The 20,332-nt window shown below is 40.4% G+C and overlaps 1 protein-coding gene across 2 annotated transcripts in view; it reads left to right on the forward strand.

Moving 5' to 3' along the window:
* Window positions 1-1,461: 1,461 nt before the first annotated feature.
* rgmb (repulsive guidance molecule BMP co-receptor b) overlaps window positions 1,462-20,332 on the forward strand; it is a 211,633-nt gene continuing 192,762 nt past the window's right edge. For both annotated transcript variants that reach the window (XM_063068595.1, XM_063068598.1), the window contains exon 1: window positions 1,462-1,609. The gene's annotated coding sequence lies outside the window, so the exon portion shown is untranslated. The remainder of the gene's footprint in view (window positions 1,610-20,332) is intronic.

Consider the following 20,332-nt stretch of genomic DNA (forward strand, 5'->3'; position numbering starts at 1 on the left):
GGTCCAGTGGCATGGAATGGAAGATGACTGCTGCAGCCTTCCTCCGGCCTCACTGCCATTTTGATGTGTCATCACCTACCACCAGTTCCATCGTTGAGGCCCTGGTCGGGACACTCTTTGTCTGGAACCTTGCCCTTGACCTTACCGCCAGAGGGATAAACTCCAGACGGCATCCCTCTCGGGATCTCAGGAACTCGCAAGCCTCTCCACCATGATAAGGCGATGATCCTTGGAGAAGAGTACCTCAGAAGTACCAGTTACTAGCTGCTTTACTTTAAAGGATTTTCTAGCTCAGATGTTCACTGACTATAAACCACTTGAAGGACCTTTACTCGTACAGCTTGCAGAGATAGTGTTTGCTTACTGATAACAGATAGTGTTATCAACATAATATCCTTTACCAAAGGCAGTAAATTCTCAATTTACAACTATGTCTGCTACAACATATTACATGGTGCACAGTTCCTGAGGCACACTTAAACATTTACACTGCAGTGTCTGTTGTTTCCTATTCAGATGCTGCCAGAACAGCCAAATACTTCCTGAATATTCACTGATCATTCATTCAGAACGGTGATGAGATTTTTTTTTCTCTTATTGGATAATGAATCCTAATTATTCTTTACCCAGAATGGTTCTGCAGGTTCCGTCACGGTATTACTCAAGACAGATGCTGTATATTTTTGGATATGAATTTAACTGAGGGTGTATAGTGTGGAGGGAAGTGGCTCTGTGTCAAAGATTAGCTGTGATTTTGTTTAACATGGGAATTGGTTTGTTACTGTATCAAGGTACAGTGAAAAGCTTGTCTTGGATACTATTCATATAGATCAATTCATAACACAATGCATTGAATAGTACAAGATAAAAACAGAATGAAGTATTGCAGAGAAAGTACAGTGTGGGTAGACATTATGGTGCAAGATAGATTGTGAGGTCAAGGGTTCATCTTATTGTACTAGGAAACCATTCAATAGTCTTACAACAGTGAGGTAGAAACTGTCCTTGAGCCTGGTGGTACAGGCTCTTTTAGGCTATTGTATCTTCTACCCGATGGAGAGGGAAGAAGAGGGAATGTCTGGAGTCGGTGTGGTCTTTGATTATGTTGGCTGCTTTACTGAGGCAGTAAGAACAGAACACGTGTGAGGGGCCGAATAGCCTACTCAATTATCTTCCTCATGAATTTATTTCTTTAAGATTTACAATATTTATATTATGCATTATTTTTTTTTGCAAACATATATTTGTTCAATTCGAATAAAGGATATCAAAGATTTACCCTTAAATTAAAGGAGATCGCCTCCTCGCTTTGGGAAAGAGCGAGAGTTTATCCAGACAGGGTCCAGTGAGGGACTGGCGCTCGGACGGCTCTGTGGGTACTGTAGTCCACCCGAGAGAAGCGCGTTGCCTCATCCCTTGCATGGACTACAACATCCAGAATCCAATGCGGCCGCGCACGCGTTTTGAGGGAGCATCATGGCCGCGCCTGCAGCGTTGCTAGGAGGGGACTGAGGCTCCAGGATCGGCGAATGAAGCATTTGGCAGGCGCCCGAAGTCTGAGGGTGGAAGGGCAGCCCGCGAGTGATGCTCTGCATTGATCGTTTTCGGGGTGAGCGCCGGGGCCGGCTGTGGGTGTGAATGCGGTAAAACCTCTGACCTGCTGCCTGATCCATGGTGACTGTGAGTAATTAGGCTGGAACCAGCTCGACTTTGCGCGTTGCAGCAGTCTGACAGTATGAACCCAGCTCAACTGTAGTACCTGGGCATGGTGGACAGAAAGTAGCGGGTCACTGCCACTGCCTCAGAAAGCGGCCGGTGTTTTCTTCAAGGAGTCGTCTTTAAATCTGATTAATCTAAATGTATTCGTTTTATTTCGCATTCTGGGCATCTGTGACAGGTTAACATTTTATTGCTGATTCCAACTTGCCCTTAAGAAGGTTGAGGTTAAGTAGTTTTTTTCAACTGGACCGTTCCTTTTGGTTCTCTCGCTGTTCTCCTAGTGATGGAATTTCCTATGTAACTGTTGTCCTTTATAAGAAAGGCCATTGGTACAGAGATGCTGTCAACGTGGTCCAGGGGAGTATGTCCTATTAAGTCTGTAGATACACATAGCTGTCACAGTGTCATAGACACATAGAATGGAAACAAGACCTTTACTCACTTATGCCTGTGTGGCCATCAGATTCCTATCTCTACTTATCCCATCTCCCTGTACTTGGCCTGTAGTCTTGTAGATCATGTCATTTTAACCGTTAACTTAAATATTTCCTAAACGTTGGGAGACTACTAGCTTCCACAATCCCTTCAGATAGCATGTTCCAAATTTCAGCTACATGGTTTTCTTTCTATCTTTTGGTTTAAACTATGCCACTTGCATATAGACAACTCTCTCAAAGAGCAAAACTTTTTCACTACAAACCTGTACTTGCCCTTCATAATTTTATATACTTAAATCAGGTAACTATCTGCATTTCTAGGAACCAGGTCTCACCTCATTGCTGAAGTGCCCCATCCCAAGCAACCCTCTGTTATCTTCTCCAGTGCAATCTTCTCCTTCCTATAGTGTGGCAACCAGAACAGACTAATGATTTATATTGTTGTACGTTGTGTTTGAGGAAATGAATATTTAAGGTGGTGGATGGAGTGCCATTTAAGTAGGTTTCTTTGTCCAAGGTAGTGTTGAGCTTTGAATGTTATTGGAGCAAGTCAGAGTATTTCATCGCGCTCCTGGCTTGTGAATTATTGATGGTGAAAAAGCTTTGTCATGTCAGGAAATGAATGTCCTTTTGTAGCCGTAGTATCTGTGGCTGGTCCACTTGAGCTTCTCATCAGTAATGTTTCCTAGGATATTGATGATGGGGGGGACTCAACAACGGGTTCATTGGTTGAATCTTGAAATGGGAACCTTCCTCCTTTTGAGAAGAGATTAAATATACAGCTTGAGTCTACAAGAATAAAAGGTGACCTTAAAATTCTGATAGGCTTTGACAGATGTGGGGATTATATTTCCCTTGGCTAGGATTTTGAGAAGCAGGAGATGCCCATAAGTGATTGGCCATTTCGGACTGCTGTGAGGAGAAATTTCATCAAGTGGTAAACATTTAAAATTATCTGCCATAAAGGCAAATAGTTGCTGAGTATATTTACGGTTCAAATAACAAGTCTTTTTGATGTTGAGAAATTGAACCACGTGGCATGGTGCAGGAGTATGGTGCTGAGGTATACTGTGTGAACAGTCTCTATATAAGTGAATAGAGCAGTCAAGAGAGACTGAATGGCTGCTTCTACTTCCACTGGCAGTTATGCCTTTGAACGTCAAGAATGGGTAGTTATATCATCGTGTATCGGAGATGGTCTTTTCTAATACTTTTATAATGTGAATGTTATTTTTTTTGCCAATTATCAGCCTATGTGTGAGTGTGGTCTTGCCCTGACTGTTTGCACTAATGGACTGCTTCATTTGCTCATCTTGGTGGTATCCTCGTGCTTTCTTAGAGTGAAAAATGTCAAAATTGGGGTGGGGGGAAGGGAGGCACAGGATTGGAGGATGCTGTCCCTGTTTGCTGGCAGTGCCCTTGGCCAGATGTTACCTCCAGCAGGTGGTAGGTTCAAGGAAACAACACAGCTCTTTTCTGTGGGATGACAGTAAGTGACTGACTTCATGCCAAGGCCTTTGAAATGATCAATAAATTAGAGCTCTAGGAATAATGCAGTAACGGTTGAGGGAAAAATAAGATTAATGGTTCCGATTAACCATATAACAATTACAGCACGGAAACAGGCCATCTTGGCCCTTGTAGTCCGTGCCGAACTCTTACTCTCACCTAGTCCCACCGACCTGTACTCAGCCCATAACCCTCCATTCCTCTCCTGTCCATATGGCTATCCAATTTAACTTTAACTGACAACATTGAACCTGCCTCAACCACTTCTGCTGGAAGCTCGTTTCACACAGCCACCACTCTCTGAGTAAAGAAGTTCCCCCTCATGTTACCCCTAAACTTTTGCCCTTTAATTCTCAACTCATGTCCTCTTGTTTGAATCTCCCCCACTCTCAATGGAAAAAGCCTATCCACGTCAACTCTATCTATCCCCCTCATAATTTTAAATACCTCTATCAAGTCCCCCCTCAACCTTCTACTTTCCAAAGAATAAAGACCCAACTTGTTCAACCAACTTGTTCAATTAGTGACCTTTTATCAGGGCTGATTAAAAGTGTGAGGAAGATGCAGAGAATGTGATGGAGCAGGGGAGAGAACATGGTAAGTTTTGCAATAGAGTGGAAGGCAGAAGAGATTTTGAACACAAGTAGAATTTTATCTAAAAAAAGAGAACAGAGTACCACACAGGAACAGGTCCTTCAGCCCACCAAGTTGAGGCAAATTAATTAAATCAGCAACTAAATGACTAACTGAGCTAATGCCCCTAAGGCCGAAAATAGGAGTACAGTGGATTCTGGTTAATTGGGACACATCAGGACCTGTACATTGTAGCCCCATTAAATGGCTGCTTTAATTAGCCAATATTTTACGGAAATAGTTAAAAGCTTTATAAAAAAAAAGACAGAATACCATTTCATTGAGTAACAATTGTGTATTAAGTACGGAATAAATTAGAACACTACCAAAATTACTACAGTGCTGTAAAGTTATGTATTAGTTCCTAATATTTGTCAATGGAGGAGTTGATTCAGTGCACACTGACGTGTTCTTTTGACTGTAAATTAACAAAATTAGCACACTCACCTAGTGCAGATACTGGACTGCCTTCAAACAGTGCTTTCAAAGACTGCATCCTCGGAGATAATATTAAAAATGTCTCTCCAAAAAGTTTCCAAAGTAGGGCAAGACCAAAACATATGAGTTAAAGAGGCTATCTGCCCCAGACATCTATCACAAAAAGGATTAATTTGAGAATAAAAGCGTGCTAACTTATCTTTGGACATATGTGCTCTATGAACAACTTTAAATTGAATTAGGGAATGTTTAGCACAGATAGAGGAAGTATTGACTAATTGTAAAATCTGCCCCCAGTCATCCACAGAAATGGTAAACCCCAATTCCTGTTCCCAATCTACCCTAATCTTATCAAATGGAGCTTTCCTAAGTTTCATAATAATATTATAAATCATAGCCGATGCACCTTTCTGACATGGATTAAGGTTGATTATAGTATCTAAAATGTATGTAGGAGGGAGCATTGGAAAGGAAGAAAGTATAGTACTTAGAAAATTTCTAACTTGTAAATATCTAAAAAAATGTATTCTTGATAAGTTATATTTATTAGATAATTGTTCAAAAGACATAAGGGAACCATCTAAAAATAAATCCAAAAACCGTGAAATACCCTTAGTCTTCCAAATTTGAAAAGCACGATCCGTAAAAGAGGGAGGAAAAAATATGTTACCTAGAATAGGAATCGCTAACCCAAATTGATTAAGATCAAAAAATTTTCTGAATTGAAACCAAATACGCAAGGTATATTTAACTATCGGGTTAGACACCTGTTTAAGGCGTTTCCAATCAAAAGGAAGAGAGGAACCTAAAATGGAGCCAAGTGTAAAACCCTGAACAGATTGCAATTCCAATACTACCCATTTAGGAATGGATAGTATATCCTGGTCCAGTAACCAGAATTTCATATGTCGAATATTAATTGCCCAATAATAAAATCTAAAGTTAGGTAATGCTAAGCCTCCATCTCTCTTAGCTTTCTGTAAATGTAAATGTAAATCTGAAGTTGTTGAAGGTACTGGTCTTGGAAGGTTGTAATGTGCCTACTTGACAGAGAGGTGCCATATCTCTAGCTAACTTTTCAAGTCAAAAGTTGATTGTGATTCTGCTTTCACTGATACTAGAAGACTTGAATGAAGGGGGATAGATAGAGTTGATGTGGATAGGCTTTTTCCATTGAAGACTTCAACACTTCTTTGGAGAGGAATAAAGAGTCAACGTTTTGGGCTGAGATTCTTCATCGGGTTTGGAAAAGAAGGGGAAGAAGCCAGAATAAGAATGTGTGTTACTCTGGATTTCCCGTATCTGCAGAATCTCTTGTGTTCATTATCAACACTTTCTGTTTTTATTTCAGATTTCCAGTATCTGCATTGTTTTATTTTTGGATTGTGATGTCAGCATGCCGGGGAGACAGTGGAAGATGATTCCATGTTATGATGTCATTATGGCTTCCAGATGTAAATAAAGATTGTCATTTCTGTGCCTTTCTTTGCTTGGGTTTTCTATGGGTTCACAGTAAATCAGATAAATACTGTTATATTACCATCGGAAACTGGAAGTACTGGGAATATACATCAAGAGTGCGAAACCATGCTGCTCACTTTTTATCAGAGCTTGAATGTGTCATCAATAGAATGTTGCTTTTTTTATTAGAAAGTAATATGATTTATTTTGAAAGTAATATAAGCTTTATTTAGAACAGGAGTTCCCAACCTTTTTTATGTCATGGACCCCTATCACTAACTTAGGGGTCTGTGGACCCCAGGTTGGGAATCACTGATTTGGAACTACGTACCATTATACCCAACCAAGTGTGGCAGATGCTGGAGATTGGAAATTAAAACAGTAAAAACACTAGAAATATGCAGCAGGTTAGGCGGCACGTACAAATTGAGAAATAAATGGAGTTTCAGATTGATAACCTTAGAGGATTGAGCAAAGGTAGAGGAAAAATACCATGGTGGGAAGGGAGGTGAGAGTAATAGAGGATCTGTCACAGCATAAAGTGGTTTTAAAGAAGAAAGACATCTCAGAGTTCTTCCTAATTTACTGATAAAACCATTCTTGAAACTGAGAGATACTGAATACATTGAGAATTAAAAACCTAAAGAAATTGTCCAGTAGGGAAGAGTAAGGATCTAACAGTTTAGACCAGGGGTTTCCAGCCCTTTTTTGTGCATAGACCAATACCATTAAGCAAGGGGTCTGTGGACCCCAGGTTAGGAACCCCTGGTTTAGACCATAAGACACAGGAGCAGAGTTAGGCCATTTGGCCCATCGAATCTCCTCCGCCATTCCATTATGGCTAATTTGTTATGCCTCTCAACCCCTTTCTCCTGCCTTCTCCCTGTAACCTTTAACTCTCTGACTAATCAAGAACCTATCAACCTCTGCTTTAAATATATCCAATAACTTGGCTTCTCAAGCCATCTGTGGCAATGAATTCCACAATTGCACTGTCCTCTGGCTAAACAAATTCCTCTTCATCTCTGTTCTAAGTGGATGTCCCTTTATTCTGAGGCTGTGCCCTCTGGTCTGAGACTTGCCCACTACAGGAAACACTCCTCCACATCCACTCTATCTAGGCCTTTCAATATTCGATAGGTTTCAATGAGGTCATGCCTCATTCTTCTAAACACCTAGAGCCATCAAAAGCTATTCATATGTTAACCCTGTCTTTCCCGGAATCATATCATGAACCTTCTTGGGTCCCTCTCCAATGCCAGCACATCTTTTTCTAATATCTAATTTAGCGTATTAGATGTTGCTGATTCATCAGTACTTTTTCCCGTATGTATATTTCCTTGAGACTGAAATTTGTGAGTAAATATATAATAACAAAACTGTTAGATAGCAATAGTAACTCGTCAAATGGCAAATATATTAAACAGTTGGTCGTGAGAAAATAGATTTGATGTCATTCATGATCAGTTTTTAAATAAGGATTCTGCTGGTGGCCAATTGGAATGTTAGGAAAATGTTTGTGGAGCAACCGCAATTTATTTTCTTAATTGTATGTTAAGAATGACATGTCCTGTATTTTAATACATTTTATTTTGGTATTGTAATAAAGATGTTGATAATGAAGAGTGCAGACAGTCACCCCGTGGTTGTTTGGATACTGCTTCAAGCTTTTTGTACAAGGTGGAAAATGCAGAGAATTGAAAACTCAAATATAAAATGGTATCGAAGCTCACAAGCACAGGCAGCACCTGTTGATTGAATATACATTATTTTCTATTTCATCAAATGGCTTTTCTTGAGAAAACAAACCATTATTTTCTGCTTTTGCCACAAATTCTTGTTGCACCACTTCCAACTCCAACCTTCCTTTGAATGCTTTTAAACAACTCCACTGCTGTTCACAGTTGAGTTTCTTGCTCTATGACAACAGAGTAAACGGTCGACGTTTCAGGCTGAAGCCCTTCATCAGCCCTCGTGAAGGGTCTTGGCCTGAAACGTCGACTACTATTTTCCACAGATGCTGCCCGGCCTGTTGAGTTCCTCCAGCATTTTGTGTGTGTTGCTCTCACTCTCACTTGCTGTTCCTACCTCCTATAATTTTCTTCAGTTATGTACTGTAGGAACTGTAAAGTTTTGAAGCCTTCTTGCACTTCCTAATCTGATTGCAGTTCTCTGGTCAAAAATTCTCAGACTTCCTCCTCAAACTCTATCCCTTTGTTCTTTGAACAAACTTAGGGACAGTATATTCTTCAGTGATGTGGCATTCATTTATCCAGGCTGTCTGGTTATTTCCTCATCATCAACATCATCATGTGCTGTATCATATCTTCGTAACCATGATTGTCCTTGGCAAATTTTTCTACAGAAGTGGTTTGCTATTGCCTTCTGGGCAGTGTATTTACAAGGCTGGTGACCCCAGTCATTATCAATGTGCTTCAGAGATTGTCTGCCTGATATCTGCATGATGTGCACCAGCTGCTCATACAACCATACACCACCTGCTCCCAAGTCTTCACATGACCCTGATCAGGGACTAAGCAGGTGCTACACTTTGCCCAAGAGTGACTTGTAGGCTAGCGGAGAGAAGGAATACACCTCCTTTGATAGAGACATATCTCCACCCCACCACCCGCTTCTTCATATTACAAGTGTTATATAATCGGAAGTTGTTACTCATTGGGATAGTCTAAGGGATGGTTTGATGCTGGAACATCAAGTGACGCCCATTTTCTCACTTTTTTTTCCCTGATCTGAAAAATAGGTACAACTTTTTTCCTATTGAACTTAAATTTATTTTTTATTTTTATGATCTTGTTAGAAAATAAATCCCACCCTTGGTTAAGAAAGAATTGTTTCATTTGTGCCTTGGCTGCTTCAGCTTACACTTCAAGGATGTTATAATCAAATTATAATATATATTTTCAAACACTTTGAAGTGTTGGATATTAGTAGATTATATTGATGGTCTGGTTTGGGAAGCGAAGGAATGTAATTGAAAGAAACGGTTCTTGATCTAATTCATGTTGCTGTTCAGAGACTCCCCATTATGCCTGTTGTACTATATATAATCCATCTAATTGCTTCTACTACTTTCAAGTCAATTAAAGTTTAAAAACTGTAAAACAGCTTTCTTCTGCGGCTTTCCATAAATCTGAAAATCCACTCTGGATTATATGCAAACTGCTGCACAAGGGTTTGGTGTGATAGTCCATTTTGCTGAGCTTCCCATGATAAATCCATCCTGTTGTCTTTATGCCTGTGTATTTTCTTTTGTCCACTCATCATTATTCCTTTACACACTGAACTATCGATTTCTGACACAGTGCCCAGTGGTTGTGGGGAGCAGAGTGGGTGTTGAGGGCATGGGTTGGGGTGTGATGGGGCTACTAACTTTCAGCAAAGGACTGGGAGGTGGTCTCTCATCACCATCATTTAGTATTAGCGTTTTGTTTCACCATTATAGTGTGAGTCGCAACTTCAATACTAGTCAAATGAACTTGAAATTTGGTACTCCTAGCAGCCAGGTTTACACATGTCAGTACGATCATTTTGCTGGAATGCCTTAACTGTGCTCCCTTGTGAGGGAGCTCCATCTTCACAACCTTTAGGTGAGTCAAGTAGAATTTTCTGTGCAATTTTCCAAAATCAACAAACCTGGAAGAGGGAGGAAAAAATGAGGCACAGTGATGTGAATTTTCTAACTTTTGTGTATTTATTTTATAAGAAGTAATAATGATACTTCATCTTTTTCAATAAAATCTTTAATCAGTGTTAAGTAAGCTGTTTGTTCTGCGTACTGTATAACAGTGTCCAGGTCAACACAGTTTAACCCATCGTAGTATACAGCATTGTTAAATGCAGAAAATGTGTTCCATTTCAACATTTGCTTTGGTATCCAGTTAGATAATGGCAGAGAAAATAATTCATATTTCTGCCAGAGTATGGCAGAGAAATTGAGATAGCAAGATCTAATTCAGGACATAGAAACACAGACATTAGCAGTAGGGTACTTGTCATTCACAATGGTCATGCTAAGGAGTGGCACTGCAGCGTAGTGGTTAGCCCAAAGCTCTACCCAGGTTCAATTCCTACCACTGACAGTAAGGAGTTTGTATGTTCTCCCTGTGACTGCATGGGTTTCCTCCCGGTGCTCGGGTTTCCTCCCAGTCCAAAGATGTACCAGTTAGTAGGGTAAGTGGTGATTGTAAATTGTCCCGTGATTAGGCTAGCATTAAATTGTGGGTAACTCGAACGGCCTACTGTGCTGTATCTCAATTTAAAAAAAATAAATGCCCCAAAGTTTCTGACTTTTTCATGCCTTTTTCCCTGACCTCTTGAAATATATAAGATACTCCCTTATATTTAATAATTTTGTCCTTAACTGCCTTTTTCAATAAAGAATTACACACCTATTCCACTTTTTGGCTGAAGAAGATTTTCCTCATGCCAGTTTTAAATATCCTTAGGTTGTGAGTCCTGTACCTAGACTTTGCCTTGGGGAAGGTCTTTCCTGCATCTTGTCTTATTGGGGGTTTTGTGAATTTCAGTGAGCTGCTTCCTCATCTTTCTGAACTCAAGTAAATATTGGCCTAATTGGCCTAATTCCCTTAACTCTTTGTATGTCAATTTATTACATTTTGAAAATAAGTTCATCTGGCATTGCTTTTATGTAGTAAATTGGGTAAATGTATTTTCTTAAACTTGCTATAAAACACTATTACTTTAATAATCTCACAGTATCAGAACGAAGTTTTGTTACTTGGTCAAACAGATTTAAATCGTGAGCATAATTGACCTTTCCTGCTCCTCTGACTTGAATACTAGAAAATGTGTAAATGCTGGAAATGCCAAACAATTTAGTTATTAACAACTTCTCATGGGCTTTTTCCCCTCATCTCAAAGTATGAACAGCTTTGACTTAATTGGGCAGCAGTGTGGAGAGTTGTTGCAAGAAAGAGCAAAATTCATACTGATGCCATTTGCAAGTTAATTTTAATGTTCATGTTGGAATGGAGGGCATTTTAAATTTAATGTTTCCCACATCAAGTCTAGCGCAAACCTGGCATGGTTTTCGCAAAGGAATTAAGTGTTGTACTACTGACCCTGCTCAAAGCACTTTTCCATACAGCCTCAGGAGACACACATCTTTTCCCTTGCACCATCCACACACTGAAATATTTCTTTCTAGGTTGAAGCAGCAGTCAATTGGTGTTTGCAATGTGGCCCTCAGAGGAATCAAAGACAGATTAGAGAATTGTTTTGCAGAACCCTTTCACTCAGTCTGTAAAGGCAACCCAAATCTTCCAGTCACCTGTCACTTAATATCTCCTTTCACTGCGCCTCAGACCAAAGTCCTTTATTGCCCCAATCAAGTTCAGTTTATTGTCATTCAACCATATACGTGCATACTACCAAACAAAACATGTCTTGAAGAAGTTTATCAGTCCGAAACATCAACTGTTTGTTCTTTTCCATGGAGGCTGCTTGACCTGCTGAGTTCCTCCAACATTTGTGTGTGTTGTCTGAAACAGTTTTGCCCAGATTAAGCTTGAGGAGCAGTACTTTATCATAGTGCACGTTTCAACCCTCAGGACTTAATATTCAATGTAACAACTTTAGCCATTCAGTTTCTTCCCCCCCCCCCTTTTCTTTCTGTCAAGGATGCCATTGTACCTTTGTTTCAAATTATCTCTATCATTTGGTTCCATCTGCTATTTTAAAGTCACTGTTACCTTGCCTACTGTGCTCTGCACCCAATCAAAGGAACTCCCTCTTTACACCTCCCCCTCATTGTGAATTAATATCAGTTTGTCATCTCACTTATCTAGTTCTAATAGAAGGACCTTGACCTTGTGCCAGTGTTTGGCCCGATGAACAGTTGAAGTATTCTCTTCCTTTACTTTGGATTTCAAGCACCTGCAGTTTTTTTTGTTGCTTCATTTGTGTACCTGAGTAGAGGTCCCCCATTTCCATGAATGCACAAAAAGTCTTTGAAAATTGGCATAAATATTGAAGACTGCCGTATATCTTGCCGGTGAACATAATGAAGATTGTCACAAGTAAGTGTCAGGTTTGCATTAGTAAAGTGGCCTTTCAATTATATATGGGTGAAAAATTAGAATTTTTACATCACTGTAGCGAGCATGTAGATGTATTTTCAGAAATATTCATTGGCTCAATCGTGCTAGTAATTTAAAGCTCATTAAATGTGCAATTTTGAAGGCTGGTGCAGTACATTTAGCAGCGAGTGCACAAAGGTATCCATTCCCTTGCTGGAGACCATTTCCTCTGCATTATAAACAGTACGTATTAGAACTGAGCTGACCTCTTCCACGCTTGTACTCAAGGGAACTGGAAATGTATGAAAGTGGCACAGCTTCTTCTAGCTTCACAAACTTCAATTATTTCTGCTAGATTAAGGAACATAATGAAAACATTGATTAAACTTGAACAAAATTTTCACTGTTGCCTGAGGGAATGTTAAACCGCTGATTATTTTTTTTAAAAGAATTCTTAAGATATTGATCATTTTGATATCACTTGAGAACATGTGGGTCTTTATTATCCTCAGCTATTTAAAAGAAAATCCATGATAGATGGGTTGTGAAAAGATTTGGAACCGTCACAATAAACTGTTCTCATCCTTCTCAATAAAAGAGTCAGAATAAAAAGGAATACCTTTGACTATCGTGTAACATTAGAATTTGACAAATCTAGTATTGACTTATAGTTTTTCTGTCAGTACAAGAATTTAATTCTACAGTTAGAGAAAGTAGAGAACTAAGCAATTGCAATGAATTAAACCACTGAGCTGTCAAAGTAACTATTCATTAATGAGGAACTTCAATGGTTCCCATTAGTGTAAACCGCCGTACCTCTTTATCCTATCAATCTGCAGCGCTCAGTTCTACAGCGCAAATATAAATGAGTAAGATTTGTCTGTACACGCTTTCAATCCTGAATTCAGTAAGGTTGGAGGTGGCACACATGGTAGGCCTAGTGGTCAGAACACAAGATATGGGAGCAGGAGTAGACCATCTGGCCCATCGAGCCTGCCCCGCCATGGCTGATCTGTCTGTAAACTCAGCTCCATTTACTGTACCTGACTTTTCCCCATAACCCTTAATTTCCTTACTATGTAAAAACCTATCTAACTGTTTCTTAAATATATTTAGTGAAGAAGCCTCAACTGCTTCCCTGGGCCAAGAATTCCCACAGATTCACCACTCTCTGCAAAAAACAGTTTCTCCTCATCTCCGTCCTAAATCTTCTTCCCTGAATCTTGAGGCAGTGTTCCCTAGTTCTAGTCTCACCTACCAATAGAAATAACTTCCCTACTTCTATCTTATCTATCCCTTTCAAAATTTTGTATCTTTCTATAAGATCCTCTCTCATTCTTCTGAACCCCAGAGAGTATAGTCCCAGGCGACTCAATCTGTCCTCATAAGTTAACCCCTTCATCCCTGGAATCAACCTGGTGAACCTCCTCTGCAGTGCCTCCAAAGCCAATATATCCTTCCGCAAGTATGGAGACCAGAACTGCACACAATACTCTAGGTGCGGCCTCACCAGTACCCTGTACGGTTGCAGCATGACCTCCCTGCTCTTGAATTCAATCCCTCTAGCAATGAAGGCCAACATTCCGTTTGCCTTCTTAATAACCTGTTGTACCTGCAAGCCAACTTTTTGTGATTCATGCACAAGCACTCCCAAGTCCCTCTGCACAACAGCATGCTGCAATCTTTCACCATTTAAATAATAATCTGCTCTTCTATTATTCCTTCCAAAGTGGATGATCTCACATTTACCAACGTTGTATTCCATCTGCCAGACCTTGGCCCACTCACTTAACCTATGTATATCCCTCTGCAGACTCTCCACATCCTCTGTACAATTTGCTTTTCCACACAGTTTAGTGTCATCAGCAAATTTTGCTACACTACACTCAGTCCCCTCTTCCAAATCATCAATGTAAATGGTAAACAGCTGTGGGCCCAGCACCGACCCCTGCGGCACCCCACTCACCACAGACTGCCAACCAGAGAAACACCCATTTATACCAACCCTCTGCCTTCTATCAGTTAACCAATCCACTATCCATGCCAATACACTTCCTCTGACTCCATGCATCTGTATCTTATTAATAAGTCTCTTGTGCGGCACCTTGGATGCCTTCTGGAAATCCAAGTATACGACATTCACCTGTTCTCCTCTATCCACTGCACTCATTATGTCCTCAAAGAACTCCAGTAAATTTGTCAAACAGGACCTGCCCTTTCTGAATCCATGCTGCATCTGTCTAATGGAACCACTCCTTTCTAAATGTTTTGCTATTTCTTCCTTAAAGACAGCTTCAAGCATTTTCCTGACTACAGATGTTAAGCTAACTGGCCTGTCTTTTGCCTACATACTTTTTTCAAAAATGTGGCATTTGCTGTCTTCCAATCTGCTGGGACCTACCCAGAGTCTAGAGAGTTTTGATAAATGATTACCAACGCGTCTGCTATAACCTCCGCCAATTCCTTCAGCTCCCTGAGATGCATCCCATCAGGACCAGGGGACTTACCTACCTCCAGGCGTTCTAGTTTGCTCATCACTATCTCTTTAGTGACAGTGATTTTATCGAGGTCCTCACCTCCCATTTCATCCATAACATCCTTCTTTGGCATCTGTCAGCTGAAATTAAAATCAATGTTCTATTTTCAGATTGCTGGGACTTAAGAGTATCCATTCAGGAATTGTGTATCATGGATTATAGTCGTCAAATTCCTTGACTCAGTGACAGGAAAAGCCCTAGTTTCCAAGAGAGGGATGAGATAGTATTTTTGGAGAATTGAGGAAGCCAGCACATGGGCACAAGCCCTCCTGCTCACTTCAAGTGATTACCTAGGTTGTATAACACCTATCAGAAAGAAAGTGAGCAATAGGCCAATTCAGATCCAAAAACTGACAAATGGCATCTTCTTCCCAAAAGTTGCCTGGATTAACAAAGGCACCCAGGTTTGTAGTTTGTACTACTGTAATATGCACTTCCCATTGAACTGTGATTAACAGAGATGATTTTTACTGACTCAGGTTTCTGCAGATGCTGGAAAACTTGAGCAACATGCACAAAATACTGCAGGAACTCAATAGATCAGCAAGCAGCTACGGAGAGAAATAAACAGCTGACTTTTTAGAGTGACACCCTTCCAAAGGGTTTCAGTCTGTAACACTGGTTTTTTATTTCCCTCCTTGGATCCTGCTGAGCTCCCAAAAGCAGTTTGTGTGCATTGATTTTTTTTACTGAATGAGTATTCTAACGTGTACAGTGTGACTTTGACACCACATGTTGTTTTGAAAGACATATGAATAAGAAGCAACAGTAGGCCATTTTGCCCCTCAAGCCTGCTTCATCTTTTAATAAGATCATGAACTGATTGAATTATAATCTTGATTCTGCATTCCTGTCTCTTTGCCTGAATCTTTCAACCCTGGATTATCAAGTATCTTTCTACTTCCCTCTCAGAATTACTTAAAGGCTGCTTCCATGATACTTCAGGGGAAATGAATTTAAAAGACTTCTGATCCTCAAAAAAAAAGTGCTTTATCTTAGTCATAAATGAATGACTGCTTATTTTTAAGCTATTCCCCGCCCCCGAATTCTAGTTACTTGCACAAGTTGGAATGTCCTTTCTGTCAAGACCCCCTCAGGATCTTCAGTTTCAATGAAATCATCTAAATTATCAAAATCCCAGCGGATACAAGGCTTGTGTGTGAGCCTTTCTGCTCAATCCATGTATTAGTGTGGTAGTCTTTTTCTTGAACTGCTTTCAGTGCAAAACATTTCTTGCTGAGCTGCCAGTCCTCGAACTGTGTTGGTCATTGATGCAAATGACACATTTCACTGTATGTTTCGATGTTTTGCTGTAGATGTGAGAAATAAAGCTAACCTTTAAAATCAGTATGATTTTGCACATCCGGCAGTGGATCTAGCAAGTTGGGTAGCAGTGAAGAGTTTTTATTATCAAACCCTAAGGTCATTTTTATGTATATATAAAATCACTGAGCTATATTTATTGTTATGAACATTGTGAAAGATTGCAAGGATTTCTGAACTTGTACATCTCTTGGGCTGGAGTTGAGTTTGTGTTAGGGAGTTGACAAACCAGCTTAATAACTAGCAGGGATTTTAAAAAAAACAGGAAGTGCTGGAAATACTCAACAGCTCAGGCAGCATCCGTGTAAATTTATTAAAGTACATATGTCACCATATACTACACTGAGATTCGTTGTCTTGCAGGCATTCACATTAAGTACTAAGAAATACAAAGTGTGAAAAGGAACAACAAACAAAAAAAACAGTAGAATCAGTGGAAAATAAACACACATAACAAAGAGAAACAACCCAACCGACGTGCAAAAGACAACAAATTGGGCAAATACAAAAAGATAACAAAATAATAATAGGTAAGTAATAAATAATATTGAGAATATGAGTTGTAGAGTTCTGGAAAGTGAGTCCATAGGTTGTGGTATCAGTTCAGTGTTGGGGTGAGTGAAGTTATACACTCTGGTTCAAGAGCTTGATGGCTGAGGGGTAATAAATGTTCTTGAACCTGAAGGTGTGGAATCTAAAGCCCTTGTACCTCGTCCTGATGGTAGCACTGAGAAGGGAGCTTTCCTGTGACAGTATTCTTTGTAGATGTGCTCATTGATGGGGAGTGCTTTAGTCATAGTCATAGTCGTACTTTATTGATCCCGGGGGAAATTGGTTTTCGTTACAGTTGCACCATAAATAATAAATAGTAATAGAACTATAAATTGTTGAAATAGTAATATGTAAATTATGCCAGGAAATAAGTCCAGGACCAGCCTATCGGCTCAGGGTGTCTGACCCTCCAAGGGAGGATTTGTAAAGTTTGATGGCCACAGGCAGGAATGACTTCCTATGACGCTCTGTGTTGCATCTCGGTGGAATGAGTCTCTGGCTGAATGTACTCCTGTGCCCAACCAGTACGTTATGTAGTGGATGAGAGACATTGTCCAAGATGGCATGCAACTTGGACAGCATCCTCTTTACTGGTGATGGACTGGGCTGTATCCACTACCACTTGTAGGATTTTATGTTTCCATACCTGACTGTGATGCAACCAGTCAGTATACTCTTCACCATGCATCTATAGGAGTTTATTGAAGTTTTTGATTACATATTGGATCTTTGCAAACATCTGAGGGAGTAGAGGCATTCCTGTGTCTTCTTGGTAATGGCACTTGTGTACTGGACTAAAGACAGATCTTTTGAAATGATAACGCTGAGAAATTTAAAGTTACACTTCTGATCCCTTGATGAGGACTGGGTCATTGATCTTCATTTTTCTCCTGCAGTCAATAATGAGCTCTTCGGTTTTGCTAACATTGAGAGAGAGGCTGTTGTGCTATCATTCAGACAGATGTTTAATCTTTCTTCTATATGCCGGTTCTTCACCATCTTTTAGAAAAACAGAGTGAACCTTTCAGTTAGATGGCCGTTCATTCGAACCCAGCAAGACTGCTGATGAGAATTGGTATCTGTCTCATCCATGGATATGGTATTTTGGATATTTTAGAACACATTCCTTTTTCATAAACTAAGAATTGGAATAGTAATGTGATTTTAGTTGTAATTTACTTGTGTGTTGGGAAATTTGCTGTGATAAATCCCCTAACCTTCAGCAATACTTTACCACAACTATTACTCCCTCACAATCACAATTTCAGGTTCAATACTTGAACTAAGGTCAAAATGATTTTTTTTCATTTAGTAGGTGTTTTAACCTTTAACACATAACTTTGTAATTCTGTGCCTCAAAGGAATTGTGGAAGCTTAGTTGCTGAGTATATTTAAGATGAGTAGATTTTTGGTATCTAGAGGAATCAAGGGAGAGGGAAGTTTGACAGAAAAGTGGTGATGAGAAAGCCAAATTCTTGTTAAATTGCAGTGCAGGCTTGAAGGACTGAGTGGCCTATTCCTGTTTCTTAGGTACCTTTTTTTAATGTGGATAGTCACCCTTTGTCCTACACATTACCTTTCTCTGATCTCCATAACTACAACTGTACAATTCATTGAAAATGTGTAATACCCTGGATAATTCATTAAAACTGGTATCACAGATAGACTGTGGTGAAAAGGCATTTGTCAGGCTGGCCTACATCAGTCAGGGCACAGAGTATGGGATTTGGGACATTATGATATACTGTAGACCATGAGATATAGGAGTAGAATTAGGGTATTTGACCCGTCAAGTCTGCTCCACCATTTTACCATGACTGATCCATTCTTCCTCTCCGTCCCAATTTCCTGCCTTCCCCCTGTATCCTTTCATGCCCTGAACAGTCAAGGATCTATCAACCTTTGCCATAAATATACGTAAAGACTTGGCCTCCTCTGCTGCCTGTGGCAACAAGTTCCACAGATTCACCACTCTCTGGCTAAAGAAATTCATCCTCATCTCCTTTTTATAGGACGCCCCACTATTCTGAGGCTGTATCCTCTGGTCTTAGACTCTCCCATGGTAGGAAACATTCTCTCCACATCCACTCTATCAAGGCCTTTCACCATTAAATAGGTTTCAATGAGGTCACCGCTCATTCTTCTGAATTCTAGTGAATACAAGCCCAGAGCCATCAAGCACTCTTCATATGACAAGCCATTCAATCCTGGCCAACATTTCCCTGTATATTAAACCCTTTCATCCTAGCAACATCCTCGTGCATCTTTTCTACACTCCTGGTTCAACCTCATCTTTCCTAGAACAGAGTAGCACCACATTTAGAGCAGCATGTACAGTTTTGGTCATTTTGTACTTGGGAAGATGACACAATAGCTACAGCTCTACACACCGTCCTTACGCATCTGGAAAAGAGAGATGCTTATATGAGAATGCCCTTCTTGGACTACAGTTCAGCATTTTACACAGTAATTCCCTCTAGGCTCGAAGCTCAGAGACCTTGGCTCTCACCCTGCCTTGTGTAGCTGGATCCTGGACTTCCTGTCAGATCACTGGCAGGTGGTAAGAGTGGGCTCCCTCACCTCTGCACCTTTGACCCTCCACACAGGTGCCCCTCAGGGCTGTGTACTAAGCCCCTCCTTTACTCTTTGTTTACCCATGACTGTGTTCCCCCCCCCCCCACAGCTCCAGCCATGCTGATTAAATTTGCTGATGACACTACACTGATTGGCCTAATCTCAAATAATAATGAGGCAGGCTACAGAGAAGAAGTCATCATCCTGACATAGTGGTGTCAAGGAAACAATGTCGCAAAAACAAAGGAGCTGGTTGTGGATTACAGGAGGAATGGAGTCAGGCTTGCTTCTATTGGCATGAATGGATCTGGGGTTGAGAGGGTGAACAGCTTTAAGTTCCTCGACGTAAACATCACCGAGGACCTCACGTGGTCTGTATATACTGGCTGTGTGGTGAAAAAGGCACAACAGCGCCTCTTTCGCTTTGGGATTTGGTGTGGGCTTCCAAATCCTAAGAACTTTCTATAGGGGTACAATTGAGAGCATCTTGACTGGCTGCATCACTGCCTGGTATGGGAACTGTACTTCCCTTAATCACAGGACTCTGCAGAGTGGTGCGGACAGCTTGGCACATCTGTAGATGTGAACTCCCCACTATCCAGGACATTTACAGAGACAGATGTGTAAAAAGGGCCTGAAGGATCATTGGGAACCTGAGTCACCCCAACCACAAACTATTCCAGCTGCTACCATCCGGGAAACGGTACCGCAGCATAAAAGCCAGGACCAAAAGGCTCGGGGGTAGTTTCTTCTACCAGGCCATCAGACTGCTTAACTCATGCTGACACAACTGTATTTCTATGTTATATTGACTATCTTGTTCTACATACTATTTATTATAAATTGCACATTTAGACAGAGAAGTAACGTAAAGGTTTTTACTCCTCATATACATGAAGGATGTAAGTAATAAAGTTGATTCAATTCAAGACGTGATTGAACCAGATATGGGGAGAGGATGACCAGGCTAGGACTTTGGAGCATAGATGAATGAGGAGTGACCCTGCAGAGGTTTATAAAATTATAAGGTGGATGGAAGCAGTCTTTTCCTCCGGATAGGGTAATGCATAACTAGACGGCATAGGTGAGG

This window comes from Mobula hypostoma, chromosome 16 (assembly GCF_963921235.1).
Source record: "Mobula hypostoma chromosome 16, sMobHyp1.1, whole genome shotgun sequence".
In the NCBI taxonomy this organism is placed as follows: domain Eukaryota; kingdom Metazoa; phylum Chordata; class Chondrichthyes; order Myliobatiformes; family Myliobatidae; genus Mobula; species Mobula hypostoma.